The following is a 22,095-nucleotide window of genomic DNA, read 5'->3' as shown; positions in this document are numbered from 1 at the left end:
ATGACTGCAATGAACTTTATTCTGGACAGACTATCTTATTACAACCCTCTACTTGTTGTCTAATTGCAGTTATATTATTCAGGTAGCTGGAAAAGAAATGTGCTTAACTCTTAACTTTCAGAGAATGCGAGGGCTTGTTTACCATACTAGTCACGGTGTAAACATTTGACATATTTCCAGGTAAACTTATCTAATAAGTCTTACATTGCATAAAATAGTATTTTACGTTATTGACCAAAATATTTATTTAATCTTCCATTCATAAGAAAGAGGCTGAAAGTCTCTCATGGAAAACAGTCAGGGTTTGGGTGACTTCCTCTAGCATGAATGTTAACTTATTATTATTACTAGCTTACTAGCAAACTCGTGACAAAAACGTGGAACTACTGCAGTCATGTAAAAGTCCGTGAAAAAGGTCCATGAAATGTAGCTGAAGAACAGGGACTTCATTCTCTGGATGGCTGCAGCAGTTCCTGCCTGCAGCTGCCTGCCTGTTGCAGGGAGGGGAGCTCAGCTGCCAGCACCTGAGCCCCTATCAAGATTTGCAGCGCATCGTGTCAAGATAAACTAAAATTGCTGGTTTATGCTGTGGAGCCTCAGCAGTTATTTCATTATCAGCTGAATCATTCCTGCAATAGGAAAGGAAATCTCAAAGAATAGCATACATAGCTGGATACAAGCTGTCCCTTCCTCTGATAGGGGAAAGATAAAAATTGGAGATAATTCAATTTGAGAACATAACTGCAAAACACAGGAATGGTAATAGAGAACTGTGGGAGTGAGAAGAAGGAAAAGAGACATTGAGAAGGTCAGGAAAGATACTGGGTATCACATCACTTGCAGGGTGTCATGACTTCTTGTTTTCAAATATGTGTATGTTTAGAGGGGAATAGGAAATGGGAGGCAAGTTTTGGACCATTAAATTTGGCAAGCAGTTCCTTTGAGAATGAATTGATTAGTTTTATAATGCCTGTGCTTACAGCCAGGATTTGCTACATAGCACTGAAATGTACATTGTAAAAGGAGGGCTGTAGGGATTAGTGTGCTTTTGCAGAGCAAATTTCTTTTTTTTTCTTGACAGGAACATTTTTCCTTCCTTTTGGTAGTGAAAAGGAAACTTAAGGAATAGGTGCAGTATTTGTGAATTGCACCAAATACTACCGAAGATTGGAGTAATATTGATTTGTGTAAAAGATAAGTAGGAAAAGGCATACAAAATTCTGCTTGCCCATCTTGTACAGCTTGGACAACTCACACTGTATGTGACATAGCTCCTCTGCGTACAATATATTGAGCTAAGATGAAACTGCAGTAAGTCTAAAAAAGCTGCAGTACAAACTGAATGTACTGAACAACAAAATTGATGAAAAATGGTCTTATCTCATGTTCTGTTGTAGGTTCAGGCTGTTTCCTAGCCCGATGCCAGAATTTAGTCAACAAGGTATTTTTTTTAGAATAGGATTTGTAAAGAAAATATTTGCATAGGCAGCAGATGAGGTTTTGTTCCATCCTCTTTCTTACATTGATGTTGAGGATGTGCCACTATTACTGAAAGTTAATACACCATTTTTGGACAAAACTATACCACTCTTTGGCAAGAAGCAGTCACATTTAATGAGGGAATCAGAGTAGCTCTTTAAAATTACTTAATTACCAGTCAGTACTAACTGACTAGCATTGTGCACGATGGTTAACTAACTGCTAAACTCAAATCTTTCAGCAATAGGCTTCTCTTGGTGAAATGATTTCTTATGCTACCTTGTAAGGTTAGTTATCTGTTACCAGCTTGTGGAGGTTTATATTTTTCGCTTTATGTCCCAGATCTAAGCTTCCAGCTTTGTGTATAAGCATGCAAATAAATGGCTGGAATTTAAGATAGGGCAGAGTGACCGAATATCTAATTAAAACCTTGCACAATTGTGGTTCAGGCTTATAAACTAAAGTTCATAGGAGATAATGAAATGCAGGTCATACAACTATGTTTATAAACAGTCAAGAATCTAACTTTGGCACCTGGTTTTCAGAGAAGTTTGGCACAGATTTCCTGAAGTGCAGTGTATAAGCCGATTGCTACTTTACAGCTTCTCCAGAGAGTAACTGTGATAGCCATTCTGTGATGCACCTTCTATTAAGAAAACAAGGTTAGGCTCAGATCATCACATTTTTAATCTCCTCCTCTGTATTTCCTCTGAAATCTGAAGAAATTCGGCCAGGGCTCTCCACTGGTCCATCTTTACTGGAAATTTGTGCTGAATCAATTGACGGATTCTGTAATGCTTTTCTACTTATGCTGATAGGGATTGCAAATCAGTGCAATAGCGACTACAAATCATAGCCATAGCGACATAGAGATGACAACTGTTCAGTTGCTTAAGAAGAATAGGAGGTAGCTGTCCTTCTGAGGATAAACACTGCAGACAGAAAGTTCTATTTTTGTTAAAGATCCTTAATGTTTCAGGTTTCTCTGGTTCAGGTTGTTTCAGGTTTCTCTGGTTCTCTTATTATGGTGTTGTCTCAAGGGGGCTGGCAAATTCAAGTTTGACACCATGTTTTGTTTGTATGCCAAGGATATGTACTTGCAAATAAAATGCAGTGCTTCACACTAGACAAAATGATGTTTTAGAGAAAAATATAGAGAAGAAATACCAGGAAAAATGTGCCATACTTTTGGAGGGAAATATTCACATCTAAAATTAGACATATAGGTAATTTCAGTAAGGGTAGCCTAATTTGGACAAGTAGCAGTTCCTGCCCCACTGCAGATGATAGGGTTTAACAGCTCATTTAGCAGCTGCTGATGATTAAAATCTTGAATCCCCATTGGTTTGAGGTTGTCCTAAATGGTAAAGAGGTGATGTGGTAACTGCTAATCGAGCAGTTAACTGCTATTACATAGAGATGCTAGAGTTTCAGGAGGTTTTGAGTGAAGTGAGGGTATATATTTGAGAAGGATGGGAAGGTTTTTGTAAATTTTAATGTGACTAGGTTTTTTTTGATTAAGGTACTTATGTAAAATATGTAGCTGAGTGGTTTACAAAGTGAAAGCTGTGCTGAATTACCCTTCTAATTCAAATTCACTGATAGGATGCTTGCACCAAATCATCTGAGCAACTGAGTTTAGAACATTCCTATAGCGAGCTTTCCAGTACAGATGTCTGGATATACAGCCTGCAGGTGAGTGCAGTGGGATTCTAGTACCACAGTTTTAAGCAAATATATTTAATCAATTGAATAATCACTCACATTTTTTTTAGAAGTTCCCTGCAATGTGGGCTTGAACCCCTTCAGGGAGAGGAAAGATCAGAACCTGATCTGTAGGAAACATCCTGGGTAAAAGTTGTCTCCCTTACCACTGGTGATAGCTGTAGTTTAAAACAAAGATTGTGAATTCTGTTCAGCCTATTAGAGTGACATGGTTCAGAGCAGTAAAGTCTGAATGAATGCTGTGATAACGTTCTAGGTACTATGGTGCCTACAAGGAGTGTTTCTCAGAAGTTTGTTCTGTTGTTTGCAGGCAGAAATCACCTTGGTCTGCCTATATGCTGAGCTGTTGGGAAGGGGCACTACTGTAGCTGCCTTGAGCTCAGTGATGCGCTAGACCTGCCCACGAGGCCAGGAGTCTTACTTCAGGATTTTTGCTGCACAACTTGTGAGCATCTTGTAGCACAGGTAAGAGCTTGTGTCTGGTTTGGTAACGAGTTAGCCAAGCTTGATTTTCGTTGCAATGTACCCTAAGGACAACCCTTAGGCTCAACATAAGGCTAAGGTATGTCCGGCAAGAGCATGCAAAAGACAAAAACCAGAATCTTATCAATTCTGTTTCCTCTTTGTATTTTCTATTATCTTTTGGTAAAGATTTGTTTGTAATATTCCCATGACTGCTGAGAAATAAGCTTGGGGAGCAGGGGTATGGATTTGAACTGCTACCAGGAGGACAGAATGTATTCACCTCTCAGTAACTTATTAAATCAAGTAAGCTCATCAGGGCTCACGGATCTGATGCTTAAAGTCTGAATAGCACTATTTCCCAGCACTATACAGAGATAGGTGTATGTATTCTTTTGTTCTTTTTATCTATTTTAAACTCATCTTTGTGCTTTTTCTGGGGAAAGATTTTTTTTTAGCTAAGTTCTGTATTTGTTGCCTTCTGCTGTCTGTGTGCCCTGCACCCAGGGATATTTAACAGAGAGCAATGCTACTAGATCTGAGCCCAGAGTTGCTCTGTTACCTCCCATAAGCATTTCATTTGCTCTTTGGCTCTTAGTGAGCTGCACTGGCTGGTTATCTCGGAATTACCTTATGTCACTGCAACCGTTTCCTTGGGTAGGTACGTGACCCTCTAAGAAATAATAATAGGAAAAAATATAGGCAAAAAAATGGTGCTTCACTTTTTTAGTTTAATTTGCTTTTGAAATCCAATGCACAGCCTGAAAGTATCTCATTTGAGAGCTATAGCATTTTGTTCGAATCGTAGTCTATATGAAGTGACGTCCAACATATAAAATGCAAAACTTGTTTTAGAATGAATTAGGGTTGGTTTTGCTACTGACAACATTAACTACATCAAAAAGAAATGGGAACACTGTTTTGTTGTGTGATCTGTGATGTCTGCAACCGCTGTGCGTAATATAGCTATGCAAGCATCTGCCTTCGAAGAATACCATTAATATATCTGTTACTTATATTTTTAACTCTGCTATCTGGACTTGATTATCTTCAAATTTGAGTATCACAACAATTAAGTTGTTTTTTCCACTGAAATAAGTCAAGTTTGTATGAAAATTGCACTACCTGCAAATTTGTACAAGTGATGTTATATGTTCTTTACAAACCAGTAGGGTTTCTTTCTTTCCTTCTCATTTAATGTTTGCATTTTGTGGCCAAAAAGAAAGCAGGTTACATCACCGGTTTTGTTGCATAAAATTAGGCTATGAATGAGTTTAAAAATCTTTTTTCCAAATAAATGGGTTAAAAAGAGTCACTGGAATATAACATGGGCTTTTAGTAATGAAAAATCACCAAAGAAAATGTTGGGATCATCACTGCATGTTTCTTCTTGAAGAAAACATATGTCAAAGCATGTTCCCTTACTTCCATCTGAAATATTGTCTTGAAAACAGTTCTAGAAAGTGGGTGTAGAATAAATGTTTTTGATATTGTAAACGTGTACAAAAGAACATCATGCATTCATTTTACGTCACATAAACCTACCCGGGCTTAATGAATTGCCCCTTCTTGCTAACCTTTGTTGAAATAATTTGACACTTGCTTTATTAGTTAAGGTTTTGCATAATTACAGTTTTTGATAGATTGCTACCATATCACAGGAGATAGTATCTGCAAAGAAAAACAGGGCAAAAAAGTAAGTGTTACAGAGAATTAATGTTCCAGTTATAAATCTTCAAGCAAATTTGAACAGTCTGTTCTAAAATATTTTGTAGTTCTGGCATAGAACAACAGAAAAGCTACGTTAGTAAGCTGCAGAAAGTTATGTGTTTGTGTGTATATTGCGTGGGGTGTTTTGTGTGTTTTAAATCTGGCCAGATCTCTATGTCGCCTGAAGTCAGTGCAGCTTTGCTGATTAGGACAAGGCTAATGTGGAGCTCATTGTTGGCTTTAATGTTATGTTGGAGATCAGGCTTGATATTCCCATCCTGTCTTGTATGTGTGAATTTGTGCAAAGCTCTTCCCATGAATTGCCTTTAATTTTTTTGTTTACAACATAAAACCAAAATACACTTAATCTACAAGGAGTCCAAAAGGATTTAGATCACTAGTGACCATTAGTACCGTGTCCTGGGTCAAGGTGGCTAAAACCTGTCCACCTCTAAAATATGTCTTTCTGAATTTCTCTCTTTTTGAGAGGTGGGATTGTTCACCTTTTCAAACGAATCTTCCTTTTCTAAAAGATCTTAAAAAATATTTTTTCAGACTCTCTTTCCAGAAGCTAGAAAGAAAACATGCAGTTTAAAGTGTAACCAAAAATAAACTTACCCAAAAAAACCCCTTGCCTTATTTCAGTTTTACTATAGGTTTGGTGTACTAATAGGACACAGGTTGTAGCTTGGGTGTAGTAGGAAAGGACCTGCATTTCCCACCACTTATCCTTGCTGAGGGTATTCCTAGGCAGCACAAGATAAGGTGGGCTGTCTGTCAGCAGGGTGGCCTTTTGCTGCTCAGGCCCAGAAGCTGAGTGGAGGCAGCTGTGGTGGTTGGGCCTGTTGCACTGGGGAAAGTGGATAAGTTTCCATAGCAGATTTTTTCCTGAGGTAGCAATATTGGTGGAGAGTGGGGTGTAATTTTACATCATTAATCCTGTGTTGCTTTACATTTTGTTGCAGAAGCTTCCCTCTTGCTTGCCTGCCTTCCAGTTCCTTTCCTTGGTAAAAGGTTATCCACTTGAGCAAAGGTAGCAAATGCCTCATTCTCCTGTAGTCCAGGCTTCAGGGGAGGCAAAAAAAAAAAGCCCCGCAGAAAACCTAAGAGAACACATGGATGGTCTTCTGAAGACATCACCGAATAAACGTTTGTAATAGAGGTAGTTCTCTAAATGTGTTATGCTCTTTCCAAGCATACCAGAAGGAAGTATGCTTCATTGACTGGGGACATTCATGGTTCTATTGAAAGATGGAAGAATGACTAAATAGAACACTTTATTTAAACAAACAAAAAGGGAAAAAAATCACCTCTGGCTTCTGGGTACCAGAAGAAATACTGTTTGCTTTGATCCTTTATTTGCACAGTAGATAGTCGTTTTAATCTCTCTGGTTCCAATTATAGTGGCAAGTACATGTTGCCCATTTTACTTTTGTTGTTGGGTTTTCTGTTCCAAGTATTCTAGTCCATGTAGGATTGCCTGGAAATGCTAACTTTGTTCTTGATGTAAATTCATTGCTGTCAGTTGCTTTTGGGTAGGGTTTTGGCTCATATCTGATGGAAGAGAAAGAACAGCACAGTGGTGTGCTGTGCATGATGAGGAAATAACTAGGGCAATCTTTACATCTCATCTAAGTGTCTGGTAGAGGATTCTTGTACTTCAGCGTGCCTGTCTATTTCTTTAAACTTGAGCACTTAAGCCTGAGGATGGAGTTTTTGCAATTACACCTCTAATCTGATATATACTGTTGGACCACTTTCTAAATGAGCACGATAAATCTATGTAGTAATGGTGCTCTTTTTCCCCCCACTTATGGCATCACTTTACCTTTATTTTCATGGTAAGACTTCATGACATAAGGGTGTTGAATCTTAACATATAGCCATTCATCAGATCCATATGATAAGTAATGGAACATTTTACTTACAGCAAATATCACTTGGAGATATGTGGCAGTTAGAGATGTAGCTGATGAACTTCAGCCTTCTTGTCTTTCCTTCCCTTCTTGGTCTCTAACCCAGCTAATAAGCTTATAAAACCAAGCATAATAAGTTTGGTTTCCTGTCTTATTCCAATTCTCTTGCATAAACATATCCACAAACTAAAGGCAAAATTCATATGGATGTTATAGTCGTATGCTTGCATTCTTCTCAGAAATTAAAGGTTTTTGCTCAGCTGAACACTTCAGTTGCCCTGGCTACAAGCACGTTGTATATTAATGTTTTTTCCTTATCAGAACTTGTCAGTAGCTTTCTGTGGAAGAGGAAAATGACAATTCCACTAGTCTTTTCAGTTTTGATAAAAATCAGTGGTATCTGAGTTGCTGCTGGCAAACATTTCTCAGCTCTGTTGTGAAATTATTTCCCAAAGCTGAGAGAAAAAACACCTTTAAAACATATTACCTGGACACTCAGGTGGTGTATGGAAGACCTGGCTCGAAAACCCAATGTCTTCCATTTGTTTTCAGAGGTCCATCTAAAACAGCAGACTTCTGGCTGGCCGTATAACTCTCTTCTGCTCAACTTTGTATAACCAGCTGAGGGTGCTGATCAAATAATTTCAACAAGGTTTTGGAAGGATGTGGAGACTCACTGTGGGGTAATCTAAAGCTGTCTATTTGTAGGGACTGAGGACATCTACTTCTGGCTTTGAATGAGGTACAGCAATGGCTGCTAGCTAGTTATCTCATGCGGTATGCCTCCTGAAAACACAAATGGGCACCTAAAACTGATGGGTGTAATTCCTCACCTGCATTTAGCCTCAATTAACAGTGGTTAAGCCTTCACTTACACTTCCTAACGAACCTTCTGCATATTTGTAATTGTACCTTGTGAGATCACCGAGAAAGTTTGCGCTCTACAGAAGAAATTTTTGACACTGATGTCGTGATTCCACCAACCTGTTGGCAAGCCCTTGAAATCATGCAGCTGAAACTGAGCACAGTAAGAGCTTCATCCACTGCTAGGGTCCTGAGCAATGTGTATTTTATATGATTTTGGAAAAGCTGATTTCAGAGACTACAGATAAACTCTGCTTGTAAATGCTAGCTTATTTGCCTGTTGCGAACACTACTGGATCTGTGTTGGGCTAGGTCTGGGTCTTGGATTATTTCCTGAGAGACCACAGCTTTGGAGCAAGTTTATTTTAACAAATGAACTGAAACATGTGCTTTGTAATAGTCACATTTTTTTCTTAGATTGCTGAACGAGCACTATGCAATTGTAATTTATTGTGAGGATATATTAACATTTAGTGCTCTGTTAATTTGCCAAGTGTTAAGCTGCTGGGTTTTTCAGCAGCATTAGCACATGGAACTCTCTGGCTTTCTTATTTTTGTTCCTTTCAACTGTTACTCCATGTCACCGGCACACTGAGTCACCCAATATACTAAAGTTATTTGGTAATGTTCCTGGCACGCTGTATAAACCAGTTTATTCTGAGAAGTTACAAACTAACACTGACATATTCTTACTCAGCAGACCTACTCCTCTTATTCATTAAAACTTATTCCAGTTGACAACAGAGGTAGCACACTTTTTGCTGCTTTTATTTCCTGGTAAATCTTTGGTCAAATGTGACATTTCCCAAACCTGTGGTATCAGAGCATTTCTCAGGAGGTGCCGTCAAGCACCCCTGCGCAGCTCTGTGTGGAAAAATTGCTCTCTTCAGACATCTGCATGAGGAAAGGGAGCTTTGATGACAGTGCTTCAAAGTTTAATCTTCTTCCTCTAAAACTGCAGTGTTTGTGCACACATATGGAGGTGAGGATGACAGAAATGTAAGATGAGATTTACATGATTGTGGCTGTATAGTACATTAGAAGAAAAGCTATATATTTTAAACATAAAAAAGTTCACCATATTTACTAATACAAATTCCAGCAATGGGTGGAGAGATTCATAAAAAGTGCTTTTAATTTTACAAAGCTGATATTGGCTAGTTTTGTATCCTGACCCTCTTTCCTGGGAACAACGTGAGAGCGATTGATTATGCAAAAAGTTGTGGAGTAGGAATTTCTTGGATGAAAATTGTTTGATGGCAACAACTGTTGCCAAAACAAAACCCTGTATTATAGATAGCCTTTAAAGAGATGTTTAAATGCCTCTCTTTAAATCATAACTAGAAAATTATGGTGGTGGAAGGTATTGTTTTGCAATTGGCTAGTTCTAAGCTTGTGTGCTTTACAGAAGACATGTAACCTTTGTGAAGGAAAGGATCACTTCTGAAAATTCCTCCCAGACTGCTATTGGTAAAGAAATGTGCTCCCTGGCTCCTTGCCAAGCCTCAGGGCTGCATCTGTACTTTTAGAGTTTGCTTTGTTAATGCAAAGGAGGCTGTGTACTGTCGTATGTGTTGTCTCTTCTAACTGAGTAAGAGAAGTGACCTTTTGGAAGATAATTAATTGGATTTTCCATCATTTTTTTTTTTATTTACTAGTTTCCTACTGAACCTAAGCTGTAAGAGTAGAGACCTGCTGGCTCTGTGGTTTGTAGAACTGGACTTTCATTCCATCTCATCAAGGCAGCAAATTATAGAGCTCTAATACTTATTGATATTGAATGAAGGGCTCAGTGGGTAGTTATTATTCCAAAATACACAGGCATCATATACTTGTATAGAAGTTTTGAACAGTGAACAAACTTGTAAAAGTTGCTGAACTTATATACACAGTATATAGTCAGCAGATAGCAAAATCTGAAGGCTAATTTGCAGGCCAGGCCATTTAAATGTCCTTTTTTTTTTTTTTCCCCTCCTTTATATGGGCAACAATGGATGGAATGGGGGAGAGGACAGGATTTTACATTTTGCTCCAGGTACTAAATATGCTTTCTCATATGATGATGGAGCAAGTTGGGTTTTGTAGCTGGTAATCAGAGCACTTAGGAAAGCACCCAGTCAGTGGTTTAGTGCTCAGTGGTATTGGCAATTCACCTTTCCTCTTAAGTGTGCTACCATTTGCAGCAACACTGACCAGATGAGAAGGGCTGAAAGGGCTGTGTCAGAAACACAGTATATCTTTATGGTGGAGGAAATAGGCACAACTGTCATGCAAGTAATAGTTGGAGAATAATCCACATAATATTCAGCTGGAAAGTGGTCCTAATGAGAATGATAATGCTCATATAATGAAGGTGCTAAACATCTCGAGAACTTGCATGTGAATTTTGAAAAGTTCACTTCTGGGTTCCTCCCTTCAGATACAGGGCCCTAAATTGACTTATTATGCCCATCAGTTTGGGATGCTATTCCTTTTTGACACTGACATTTTCTGTATGACTTGTTAATTTCTTTAGAAAATCAAAGAAATATATCAATACTTGAAGGAGTGGAAGAATTCCAATTTGTATTTGTGTAACATCCCATCAGTATTCTACTTAAACACAACACTACTCAGGCTCTTATTTAGCATGCTTTAGTTCATGTTTGAACCTAAAAAATTTTTTCCCTTCTTTTATGCATATCTCGTACTAATTAATTTATTTGTGAGTAATAGCTGGCAAATTTCCAGGATTTAGAAGTCTTTGAAAAAACCTTGTACAGAGCCACATTGTTTGCAGCAGTCGGAAGGCAGAAATAAGCTGCACCTCTGATAGCAAGCAGATTTTTAATGTATTACTAAAAGGGAACAGTGATGCACATTAATGAATATTTATTAGTGTGCTAGAACAATATGAGATGCTTCATTGGCTACTGTCTGTTCTGCAACAATACCCATTACAGTTTCAGTAATGTCAGCTATAGCTATGTCACCTTCCTCTTGTTAAACAAACAAATTGCAATCTTCACAAAGTGGAGGTAAATATGAATTTTACCATAAACAGGTTGGTCAGACTGCTTTGTATGGACTAAACTGCAACAAGATCAAGGACAAGGGTAGCTTTTGGCAGTCTTCCAGTCTAATTTGGAATGAGGCCAGAAATGCAACTTTTAGTTTTTTTTTTAAGGAGTCCCTTACCAATAATGGGGAAGAATTCCCATAAGGAAATTGTTGAGGTTTAACAAATTTTAGGTCTTTTAAAGTGAGTCTATGAATGGAAGATAGTAAAGTCTAAGAATTAGACTTAGATGATTGTTTGAAGAGTATCTCCAAACTTTTTTGGCTTTGTTCATTAACCAAGCCCTGCACAATTCAAGTTCAGCACAATTCAGTTAAAAGTGAAGACATAAAATACACCTATAATATTTAAAGTTTTCTGCCTCAGATTTTCCAGCATCTGCTGAGATAGCCTCTGTACATAAGAAGATGAAAATCTATTTTTACACAGAACATGATTAAGGTGAATAACAGTAACAGAAGCTCCTTCTTGCTGTTCTGCATGGGGACTTGGTCCTCCCAGGGTGGACTTACGTCGGATCATTTCAAATTACAGCTGTTGCTAAAAAGATGAGTTCCTGAGCTAAGCAGATGGCTGAATAGCAGAGTACATGGGTGCACAAACCACCAGCAAAGACGTGGAACTTACTTGTTTCTATAGTATCAGAATTTCAGCTCTGCTTTTAGGAGTTAATTCTTAGAAGGGCTAGAAAAGCCTGGGTATGGCTTATCTGCTCTTTATGTGAGAAGGATAATAAGCAGTAGTGCCAAATGAGACCTGCTTCTGCTATAGGCTTGTTGAAGGATTCTGCCTTGTCTCTTACTTGTAAGCTTAACTCCTTATTGACTTCCTTCACCTTCAAATTCTAACAGAGTTGTACATGGGACAGAATATTATGTAGCTGTAATAAAAAGCAGATTATTTCCCATGGTTTTTTAGCTTAACATAAATATTTGCGGTCACAGTATAATGTATATGTGTATATATATATTGGGCGTATTATAAATGAGTCATTATAACAATGCCTAACAACTCTTATTAACTCTTGGAAGATTGACAGTTAATACTCTATTATCTAATCAGAAATACATTCTTATGTGCTACATACTTGTAATATTAAATAAAGCCACATTGTTCTTCAAAACTGGATGGCAGGAATAAGCAGTCTGTTTTGAAATTTAAGCATGGCCACTATATAAAATATCAGATTTGTCTCTAAGGGGGAAAAATAACCTAAGAAAACTAATGCAAAAAATGTGACTAGTCTTGTTGAGAATCTAGAGGAGTATGCATGGCAACCAACCAATATAAAGTATACTTGCGTTAACTGGACTATCCAGGACTTCTTATGAAGCCAGATGCTTCTGTTGGTGGGGAGGAGAAAAACCCAAGCAGAAAACAAAAACCTACCCCCAGATCTTCAAGAATGTACTGGTGGCGGGGAGAAGCTGATGCAGTAAGAACTTGAAATTCAAGTGTGTGGGCTTGTTTTTTGTTTGGTTGGCTTTTTTCCTTTCCACAGAAAGTAATTATTATACATTTCCCATTCTAGACACTGTCATCTGCAGTTCTAGGAGTGCTTTGACATCACCTGTCATTTGATAGAATTGTTTTGTTGCTTTATGATATTGTATTAGTAGCAGGAATAGGAAAAAAGGGTTATGGCAGCAGGTTGTGCAGATGTAGTATGGTTGTAAAGATACCATTATACTGAAGTAAAAATTCTCCCATGGAGCATGCTGGTTACATATCTAAGAACTAAATTAGGGAGTTGTAATTAAACAAGGAAGTCAGACCTGTATATTTTTAAATGTGATCTTTAACAAAGAATAAGATGGTTAAAGAAACTGTTCATCTAAGCTAACTACATCTTTTTATACACCAAAAAGGCTAGGATTTTTGTTAATGCTGTGGTAAGCTTACTGATTTTTGGAGTCCAGTTGGGTTTTTGTGTTTGAGATTAGCCATGTGTTCTCTGGGAACAGTTGTGACTGGTTTAAGCAGTGTTGGGAAATTACTTTCTTGCTGGAAGCTGGTGAGGCCTTTCAGATGTCTTTGGGGGCTTTCAAACTGATGCTTGGCAGTGTTATTTCTAAAGGCATGAACTAGAAATGGAAAGAAACACAAGATCTATGTCTACATGACAGAAATCATGGGCTGTATCCAGTTGCTGGCTTTCCTTTCTCTCTGGGCAGTTTTGTCTGAACAGCAATGCCAATTGGAAGGGATGTTTCTTACTAAACTTATGTGAAAGTTGGTCACCTTGTGGTTTTGCGTTTAAAGCACTGTTTTGTGTTTTTTCTCTTGTGCTTTTCTTGATTGATATTGTAGGTGTAGGCACATCCAGTCTTGTGGGACTGTACTTATTGTTTCTTCACTTATCAGAGAATCTGGTCTGGGATTAATTCTGCATTGGATAGTGTGATCTCATCTGCCATTTCATTTGTCATGCTGCAGTAAAGCAGAGTACACTTTGTGCTTTTAGCTTCAGTGAGCTTTATCACTCATTAATTGCCACAGACTTTAATAATTTGTTGGTGTAAATGATTTTCAAACTTTTCACTTAACATTAAAAAGAAGGTTAATGGTAACCAGCTGAATTTAAATGACAAATTTAACAATGCAGTTATTTCCTGACAGAGCTCTTTAGACAAGACGCAGTAACAATTTTATTTTGCTGAATATGCTTGAGGACCATATTTTTCTTTATCACATAAGACCAGACTCTGCTATGCCTGTCCAGGCAGGTGTACTTTGTACGTCTATCAACAGAGCAATTTGGCCAAGAAAAAAAAAAGTGGAGCTCCAAACAAAAGAAAAATAGCAACAGTGGAGAACTGACCCCAAATACATTTTAATTCATTGAGAGCCAAAGGAATGTCGAGTTTCTATACTGATATTTCCCATGGGATCCAAATTGCCTCCTTTACAATAGTGGTCATAAATACTTTTTTCATTGCTTCAGTAATATTACACATCTGGGCTAAATTTGATCAGTCTTAGATCTTGCTGTTCCAATGTACGCTGGTGCATTTGCATGAATGGTCTGTGCACAAGTTGGGAGGGAGAAGAAAGCTTCTGATTTCCTCCACATGTGGTAGACTTTAAATTGTTTGTGAGGGTTTTAGAAAGTTTTGTGTTAGACTAAATGGGAAGCCAGAGTCTTTTTATAGTTTTGTTTCTCTTTCTTAGCTCTTGTTATTTCTGGTCTTGCAGGAGGGGTGTCCTAATCAAAACATTCTGCCTTCCCAAGACTGTTGGTCACATGTTAATTGTGTTTTTAAATAAAGAAAAATCAAGTAAAATGGAATGAGAAAAGTCTGGAAACACTAATTTTCTGATGTATATTTAGATGTTTGACTGGTGCAGCTTGCTTCTCTAAATGCCTCTGTATACCTAAATGATTAAGACTGATTGGTTTGTGGGTTTTTTAAGAGGTACATATTGCAAATACTTTTCTAATATAAAAATACAGAATTATGCACTCTTACTGAAATAGAAGATGCAATTTAAGATGGCATTAGTTTAGTCATTGTCCCTTAATTTTTAACCCTATCCCTTTGAATACCTAATTACCATTAACAGCATGGTAACAGCATCTAAAATACTCCCTGTAACTGATAGACTACATGAGGTACAACACTGTGGTTAGGTTGCGGTTGTTGTAATGGATAAAGAAGGTACCCCAATCTGTTGTGGTTTTCCATTCCCAGAGTCCTGAAAATTTGTCTACTTTGTGAGGCAAGGCCTGTGTCAATAGATTTGGATCAAGCTGTCCTGCAGCCTAATCCTGGGATATCATAGAATCATTTAGGTTGGAAAAGGCCTTAAGATCATCAAGTCCAACCATTAACCTAGCACCGCCAAGTCCACCACTAAACCATGTCCCTAAGCACCACATCTACATGGCTTTTAAATACCTTCAGGCATGGTGACTCTACCACTTCCCTTGGGCAGCCTGTTCAAATCCTTGACAACCCTTTCAGTGAAGAAATTTTTCCTAATACCCACTCTAAACCTACCCTGGTGCAACTTGAGGCCATTTCCTCTCATCCTCTCACTTCTTACTTGGGAGAAGAGACCAATTCCCACCTCTCTACACCCTCCTTTCAGGTAGTTGTAGAGAGTGATAAGGTCTCTCCTCAGCCTCCTGTTCTCCAGGATAAACAACCCCCATTCCCTCAACTGTTCCTCACAAGACTTGTGCTCTAGACCCTTCACCAGCTTCATTGCTTTTCTTTAGATGTGCTGCAGCACCTTAATGTCTGTCTTGTAGTGAAGGGCCCAAAACTGAACACAGTACTTGAGGTGTGGCCTCACCAGTGTTGAGTACAGGGGGACAATCACTTCCCTAGTCCTGCTGGCCACACTATTGCTAATACAAGCCAGGATGGTATTGGCCACCTTGGCAACACCTATGGTGAAGATGGACCATCTTCCATTGACTGGTCCTCCACACTCAGAGCCTTGTACTTGTTGTACAGAGGCAGCTGGGAAGGTGAGGTGGGCAAGGAGGGGGTGCCTCCTTGCCCCCATATATTGTGGGGAACTCTTCTCAAGTCCTTGTTATGGCTGGGAGGAAGTTGTCTAACAGTGTGGTCCCTGGTCAAAGAGAAAGGTGGAGGGGAAGAGGTCAGGTTGGGGGTCAGCTGGCCTTCTCCCAGACTTCTTTCAGCTGTTTGTTTTATGTGGGGCACTATTTCTCCAGGAAACTTGGTATGCTCCCATTTCTCATTAAATTTTCATTTAATTTAATGAATTAAATTCATTAAATTTGAAGTCTCATTTTATGTCTCATTAAATTTTCTACCTGCTGGCTTTTCAGCTCTCTGTTACTCCTTTATGAGTTTTATAAAGCAGCATGCATGAATGCCCTGGGGCTTTCTGTGAGGACTACCAGCATTAACGTAAAGTAAATATATGACAGTCTAGTTCTCTCTGTACAAAATCCTTCCAAATTACATCATTGCTAAAGTCTAACTCAGAGTCATGAGATGTGCTTTTATCAAACCAATTTCTCAGATATGGTTATAAACTTCTGCCAGTGGGGTCGGATAGTTCTTGGCACTGGAACTGATCTTTCTTCTGCTGATGTGAGGTGCAGGCAGAGTAGATTAACACCTTTCTATAAATGCTGTAGATGTATTCCAGTTAGCTGACTTCACTTCTAAACCATTAGATGCTGGGTAGAAAAGCTACTTTTATAGCCTACATGGCTGGCAGACCCAGTGCAGATACAGAAATTAGAAGAATTATTTCAAAAGCTGTGGAAAAATATCTTTCTGGATTATTTAGACTACTAGCTTCATGTACCACTGCAAAATAATCGGTAAATCCAGTCTAAGTTGCTAGAGGCAAAATGATTAGCATGTTCTATTAAACTTTCACCTGTTGGAACAGGTAATTAATTTGCTAGATTTCATCTTTACTTTTTGATCTCATTTCTGATCATGGTGAAAAAAGCTCCCTGAAGTCTTTGTAATACTATACCTTAACAAATTTATTACAGAAGCAGAGCTAGACAGAACGTAATCATCTCAGCAACTGCTCTGATTTTTACAGCAACTTATATTGCTTTTTAGAACTGATACTAGAGGTGGATTTCACCCACTCTTCAATACTTAGCAATGTAAAACTATCTGGTTTTAAATGTCAGCGAACTCTTCATCCAGTATACTGCAATTGCAAAGATAGTACAGGCTTATCATCCTCTGAGCAATTTTATCCTATTTTAGCACTAATCAGGTTGCTAGGAAGTAATTGCTGTGCTGATGTAGCAGCAATAAAAGTTTAACTAGAGTCGCCCTACTGTAATTTGTTTTGTGGAACTGTTGCTGTGTTTGTATTCTGGAATTGCATTTGATAATGTGGTATTCATCATCTCAGTCTTCTAATTAATGCCTGTGAGTAGACCTCTGAGTCAATCAAGACACCCACTCAACTTGTGGGCTTGCTGGGTCCTCCAGAGCTCCTTCTGAGCTTCCTTCAGAGCAGAAGAGAGCTGCACAAGCAAACTAAGTTTTACCTTGCCGTGGTTTGAGTGGGTCTGTAGGAAACCTGTCTGTGAACAGCATTTCTGGGAAGGTTTTGTTGTGTGCTGACTTGTTAGTGGTGCTTTAGGGCATGTTCTCTGGCCTGATTAGGGAGACAGCCTATGGTGGTGCTGGAGACCACACTGGAAGGCTCAATGCGTATAGAGCAGAGAGAGGTTTTCAAAGTAAGCATCAAGGTTATTCCTGAGAGAGTATGACCTGGTCCAAAAGGGCTGTAAGTGATAGATGTTAATCTAGAACCAATACAATTTACAGGATTAAGTTTTGAGTTATTTAAAACAAACACACATCAAGCTCTTTTAAATATCCTAAAATATGTGAGTATTAAATATGTTTTTTTAAAAAAATAAACCAGTAATGAATGTAAAAAGAAATGGGAGGCAGATAGAGAGGAAAAGATTTGGAGAGATACTGAGATAAATACATAAACAAAATTGTATTCTAGAAAACAAGAGCAGGGTGGCCACTATTATGCTGTTGCAAAAATACAGCTAAAATGAAAAGTAGTGAGAGAGTGAAGAAGATAAAGAGGAATAAACAAGTAATTTTGTATAGGTATCTGAACTGAAATGAGATTACAAATGCAAGATATAAAGTCTTCTTTCATTATTACAAGATTATTTCAGCAGCAGACAAAATTATGAGTGAAGGAACAACATGGTCAATGATTCACAAGCTAGAAGTTTCTGGATGTTTCTTCCTTCTCATTTCATTTTTTTAAATTAATTGTGAATGGTAAATCTTTATAACTGCAAATGCCTGAAACTGCTTGTAGGACTTTGACTGGAAAGTTCTTTCCCTGTGTATTTATGCAAGTTACAGTCCTGTATTCTTTTTCTCTAAGCAGAGGCAAAGCAGATCATGGTGTGGTAGAAAGGAAATAACTCCATGAAATAACTGAGTATTTAACCATTTCTTCAGGGGAAAAAAAAATTATCTTGTTCTTATTTACTCACCTGTTGTTACTGAGGTGATTACTGGAGTCACTGTTTGCAGACAAGGAGTGTGGGAGAAAAAACTATTTGCCTTGGCTGGTGCTATATGTAGCAACAGCCCTAGTGATGGATATTCTGAGAAATTTTTGACTTATTAATCTGAGACAGGCAAGCCAGGACACAAAGCAGAGGTAACAATTTAAATCTGTCATTAGATGAATGCCATGTTCCTTTGGGACTTGGCAAATACAGTGACAATATGTCATTTCTGATTATTGGCACTTCTGATGTTTATGAAATGCTGTCTTCCAGCTGTGGTTTCACATTATACCTTAGGCCTTGTTACCAGCCTAGCAGAGCCCACTCTTACTACTGTTACAAAGCTTCTTCTCTTTGCAGCTGGACAGGAGGGCAATGCTCATGTAAAGTCTTTTGTGTGAGTTTTAGATTTTGGCTCACTGACTTATTTCCCACTGAGAACTACAGGCAATGGATCTATGGGGTCCTGTAAAGATTACTTACAGGGGGACGGGATTGTGGAAGAGGAACTGCAGCCCTGTTTCCTGCCCTCATGCTGTAAAGCTTCAGGTTTTTCACCTTGTCCTCAGATCTGTGCAACAGATGTAGAAATCCAGAGAGAAGACATGGCATTGAGGAGTTGGGGTTCCGAAAAGAGGTCTGTAGCCCATTAGTGGGAGTTTGCCATGGTTAAAATCCCACACTGGCATAAACTTCTCAGGGTGAACCAACCCTGTTTTGCATTTTGTTAGGTGTGTGTCCTTGCAGTAAGGAGCTGCTTTTAGTCCCTGGATAGTTGCATCATACTTTGAGTTGAGCAAAGTCAGGACACAAAGATTTCTGTATAAGCATGGTCATCTTGAGACAACTGTGATAGCAATTTTGGAGGGAAAATAAAGTTACAGATAAAACAGCTTTTCAGTAAATGGCAAAAAAGCTAGCAAATATGAAACCTTTAGCTAATATAGTTAAGAAAGCGGATTTAATTCAATTGTGTAAACTCAGTCCTACTGAGATGCTCTTGGATACCTGTGGCCTCCGTTTGCCACTGCAGCAGGGAATGGGCAGTATGTCCACCTACCTGTGCCAGACCTACCAGCCCCGGGGGAAGTCTTACCCCAAGGGCACAACATGGTATAAAGTGTTTATGCAACTGAGTCAGGACAGAGTGTGTATGTACTTAATGCTGACCATTTGCAACGTACTTTAAGATATCTCATGCTACGTCTCTGTTTCTATAAGGATATGCAGACACATTAAAATCCATGGAAAGACACTGCCATATATCCATAATATAATGCTATGATACTCTTACTAATGTACGTTCCTGTCTGAAGGACCAATTGCACAATTCGGCCGCAGCAGCTGATACCTTGTTGCTCGTGTGATGAGAATTCGTAGTTTTAGAATCTGCAGGTCTATGATGTGTAATATCTAAGAGAGTGCTTGGCTACGTGATTTGCTTCCCCAATATGTAATTTGCTCCTCTTGTGTTTTTATCTTTCTTTCTACATTGTTGCACGTGTTTCTTTTTTTTTTTTCATATAAAGAAAAAAATGTTAGAATTCCAGTCAGACCATAAAACGAGGCTTCTATTTTAAACTTGAATTCTAAAATTTTTTATATTTTTCTAAAATTTTTTAGAGCTTGGAAGTTAAGATTTCGAAATCAAAGCATCTCAAAGCTGTACAGTTCCTCTGTGTTACTGGCAACTTATTAAATGAGTAATTATACTCAGGTTATTGCCACTGTGAGGCTTTGCTGTAGCAGACTGTAGACAAGCCTGTGTTAGGATGCAGATTTTGTCCTGAAAAGGCTATGGTCTGTAGCCATGTAATCCAGCTAATTGGCATGTGCAGTAAAATGTTCTTTTTGGAAGAATTGTTCCACTGCGCTCCTTCCCTGTGTTTAGTGAACATTAGACCAAACATCAGTTTCTGAAGGGACCTGTGATTGCAACAGAACTGTATATTTGCCAATACTTGGAAATGATACAGTCATTTCCCTTTCCTCTGAGGTTGAAGGTTCCTAAACATCCTCATCTGCCCTGTAATTGGTGATAAACACTGCTCATAATATTTGTTTAAATCAGTTGTCTACAGTACCAAGTTCTGGATATTACTTAGTTACTATGCTTAGAGTGAGACTGCCTATAGTTTATTTCTTGCGACCTAGAAGAAGAAATATCTAGAGTTAATATGGAAGTATGAAATAATTGAGAGAACTTGAGAAAAAAGCCTCCTGATCACTTATTCTCTGAAGGCTTTTGATCGTAAAATGGAGAGACATTGTATATTCTCATTTACCACCCATCTGTACAGAAAAGCTTAGGCTATGTTATTCTTACCATTTTGTTTCGACTAGCTCTAATTATAAGCAAATTCTTACTTTGCTTTTCAGACCTGGTATGCAATCTGCATTTGTTATTCTATACTTATCACCTAGACATCAAGAGTGGGTGTAAAACTCATGAAAACAGAAGTATAACAATAGAGTATGAATTTCATCACTTCTATCAAGAAAGTAGCCCAACACAGCTCATATTTACAAAGTGAAAATAGTCTAATTGTCAGCTCTTTTTAAAACAAACAAACAGAAGTGCGAAAAACCCCCAGATCATCTGTCCACTATGTTGATTTTTAGGGCCCCAATAGGTCAACAGCTTCTGAGGCTGGATACAGTTAATTGCTATAGTGTTTTTATTAATCTACACTTCTATCTTACCGGCTTTAATGTGTTTGAAGAATTGTTATTGTTCTGATTATTTTTTTCAATTTTTATTAAGTAAATGAGGGAGGAATTAGAGAGAATTCTGCCAGTTTAGCTATTTTAATGTTTTTTGTTTCTTAACGGTAGCTTTGAATGATTAATGTGAGCAAATGCCGTTTAGTGTTGTCTGCCAGTGGAAAGTATAACTGAGCTCATTCAAGTGCTGCTAATGAAAATGTTAAAAGCAGTGATTTGTTATTGCTGCTGCTATTAGTTACTGTTTCATGAATCATGTGACAAAGAAATACACTGTTGTTGTCACGCATATGGTAACACAAAAGAAAAATCAAGCAAGAGAAAAATCTCTAGCAGTTAATAATAAATCTGTTTTGGGGAAAAGACCCTCTCTTCTTCCAACTTAAAAAGAAATAACGAATAAAAGCTTTTAGTTATTTCTAGAAGGAAATATAAAGTTAATAAGTCCTCCAGCAATAAGTGTTGCTGGACTCATGACCTGTTAGTAAACTAAGTGCTAAACATTTAATGCCATAAAAATGAATGAAGAATGAATCCCTCTCTGATTTCTTTGAGTGTTCTCTGTGTGATTCCCCGCCCCCCCCCCCCCCCCCCCCCTTCCAGAAAATCCCCTTTCTGCAGGGAGAGAAAGGTTCTGTCTATCATCACATTACCTGACCAGACTCTTTGTGTAACCCCTTTAAGAGACTGCATGCTAAGCGTGTTTGGATATGGAGAAATATCATCCTTGGTCATTACAAGCCTCTTCCACTCAGAGACCAGTATCTAGCTCTTCTGAATTTCTAATCCTAACACAAATGGGAAGGCTCTTCACAGTGTAGTCCCTTGTTTATGTTTTTTCTTCTGCTCAGGCTGGCTTTTGTCACCAATCTGCTTCCCTGCGGGCATTGTTTTTTAATAGTTCCTACAGTTTTTCTTTGCTGGGAGGCTGTGGCATCTGCAAGATCAGTCAAGCCAAAGTCCAATGCACTGTACATACATCAGAAGTTAACAGCAGGAAAAGCTATACTATCCCTAGCTGGATTTCCGTCGGAGTCCTTGCTTGCTGTGAGTAGCTTTACAAGCCGAATATTCACACATTTGTATAATAATCCTTTTATATTGGGTCAGTGCAAAAGGAAAGGATTATCTCTGAAAATAACCATCTCTTT

General features: G+C 38.3%; 1 long non-coding RNA gene across 1 annotated transcript in view; it reads left to right on the top strand.

Annotated features, from left to right (window-relative positions):
* The first annotated feature begins 2,948 nt into the window (after positions 1-2,948).
* Positions 2,949-22,095, top strand: part of LOC141747245 (uncharacterized) — a 70,495-nt gene continuing 51,348 nt past the window's right edge. The window contains exons 1-2 of the long non-coding RNA XR_012588644.1: positions 2,949-3,174; positions 3,515-3,669. This is a non-coding gene — a long non-coding RNA (uncharacterized LOC141747245). The remainder of the gene's footprint in view (positions 3,175-3,514; positions 3,670-22,095) is intronic.

Source organism: Larus michahellis, chromosome 8 (assembly GCF_964199755.1).
Source record: "Larus michahellis chromosome 8, bLarMic1.1, whole genome shotgun sequence".
NCBI classification, from domain to species: domain Eukaryota; kingdom Metazoa; phylum Chordata; class Aves; order Charadriiformes; family Laridae; genus Larus; species Larus michahellis.
Note: the sequence above shows the minus strand (reverse complement) of the source record. Positions and strands in the feature narration are given on the sequence as shown.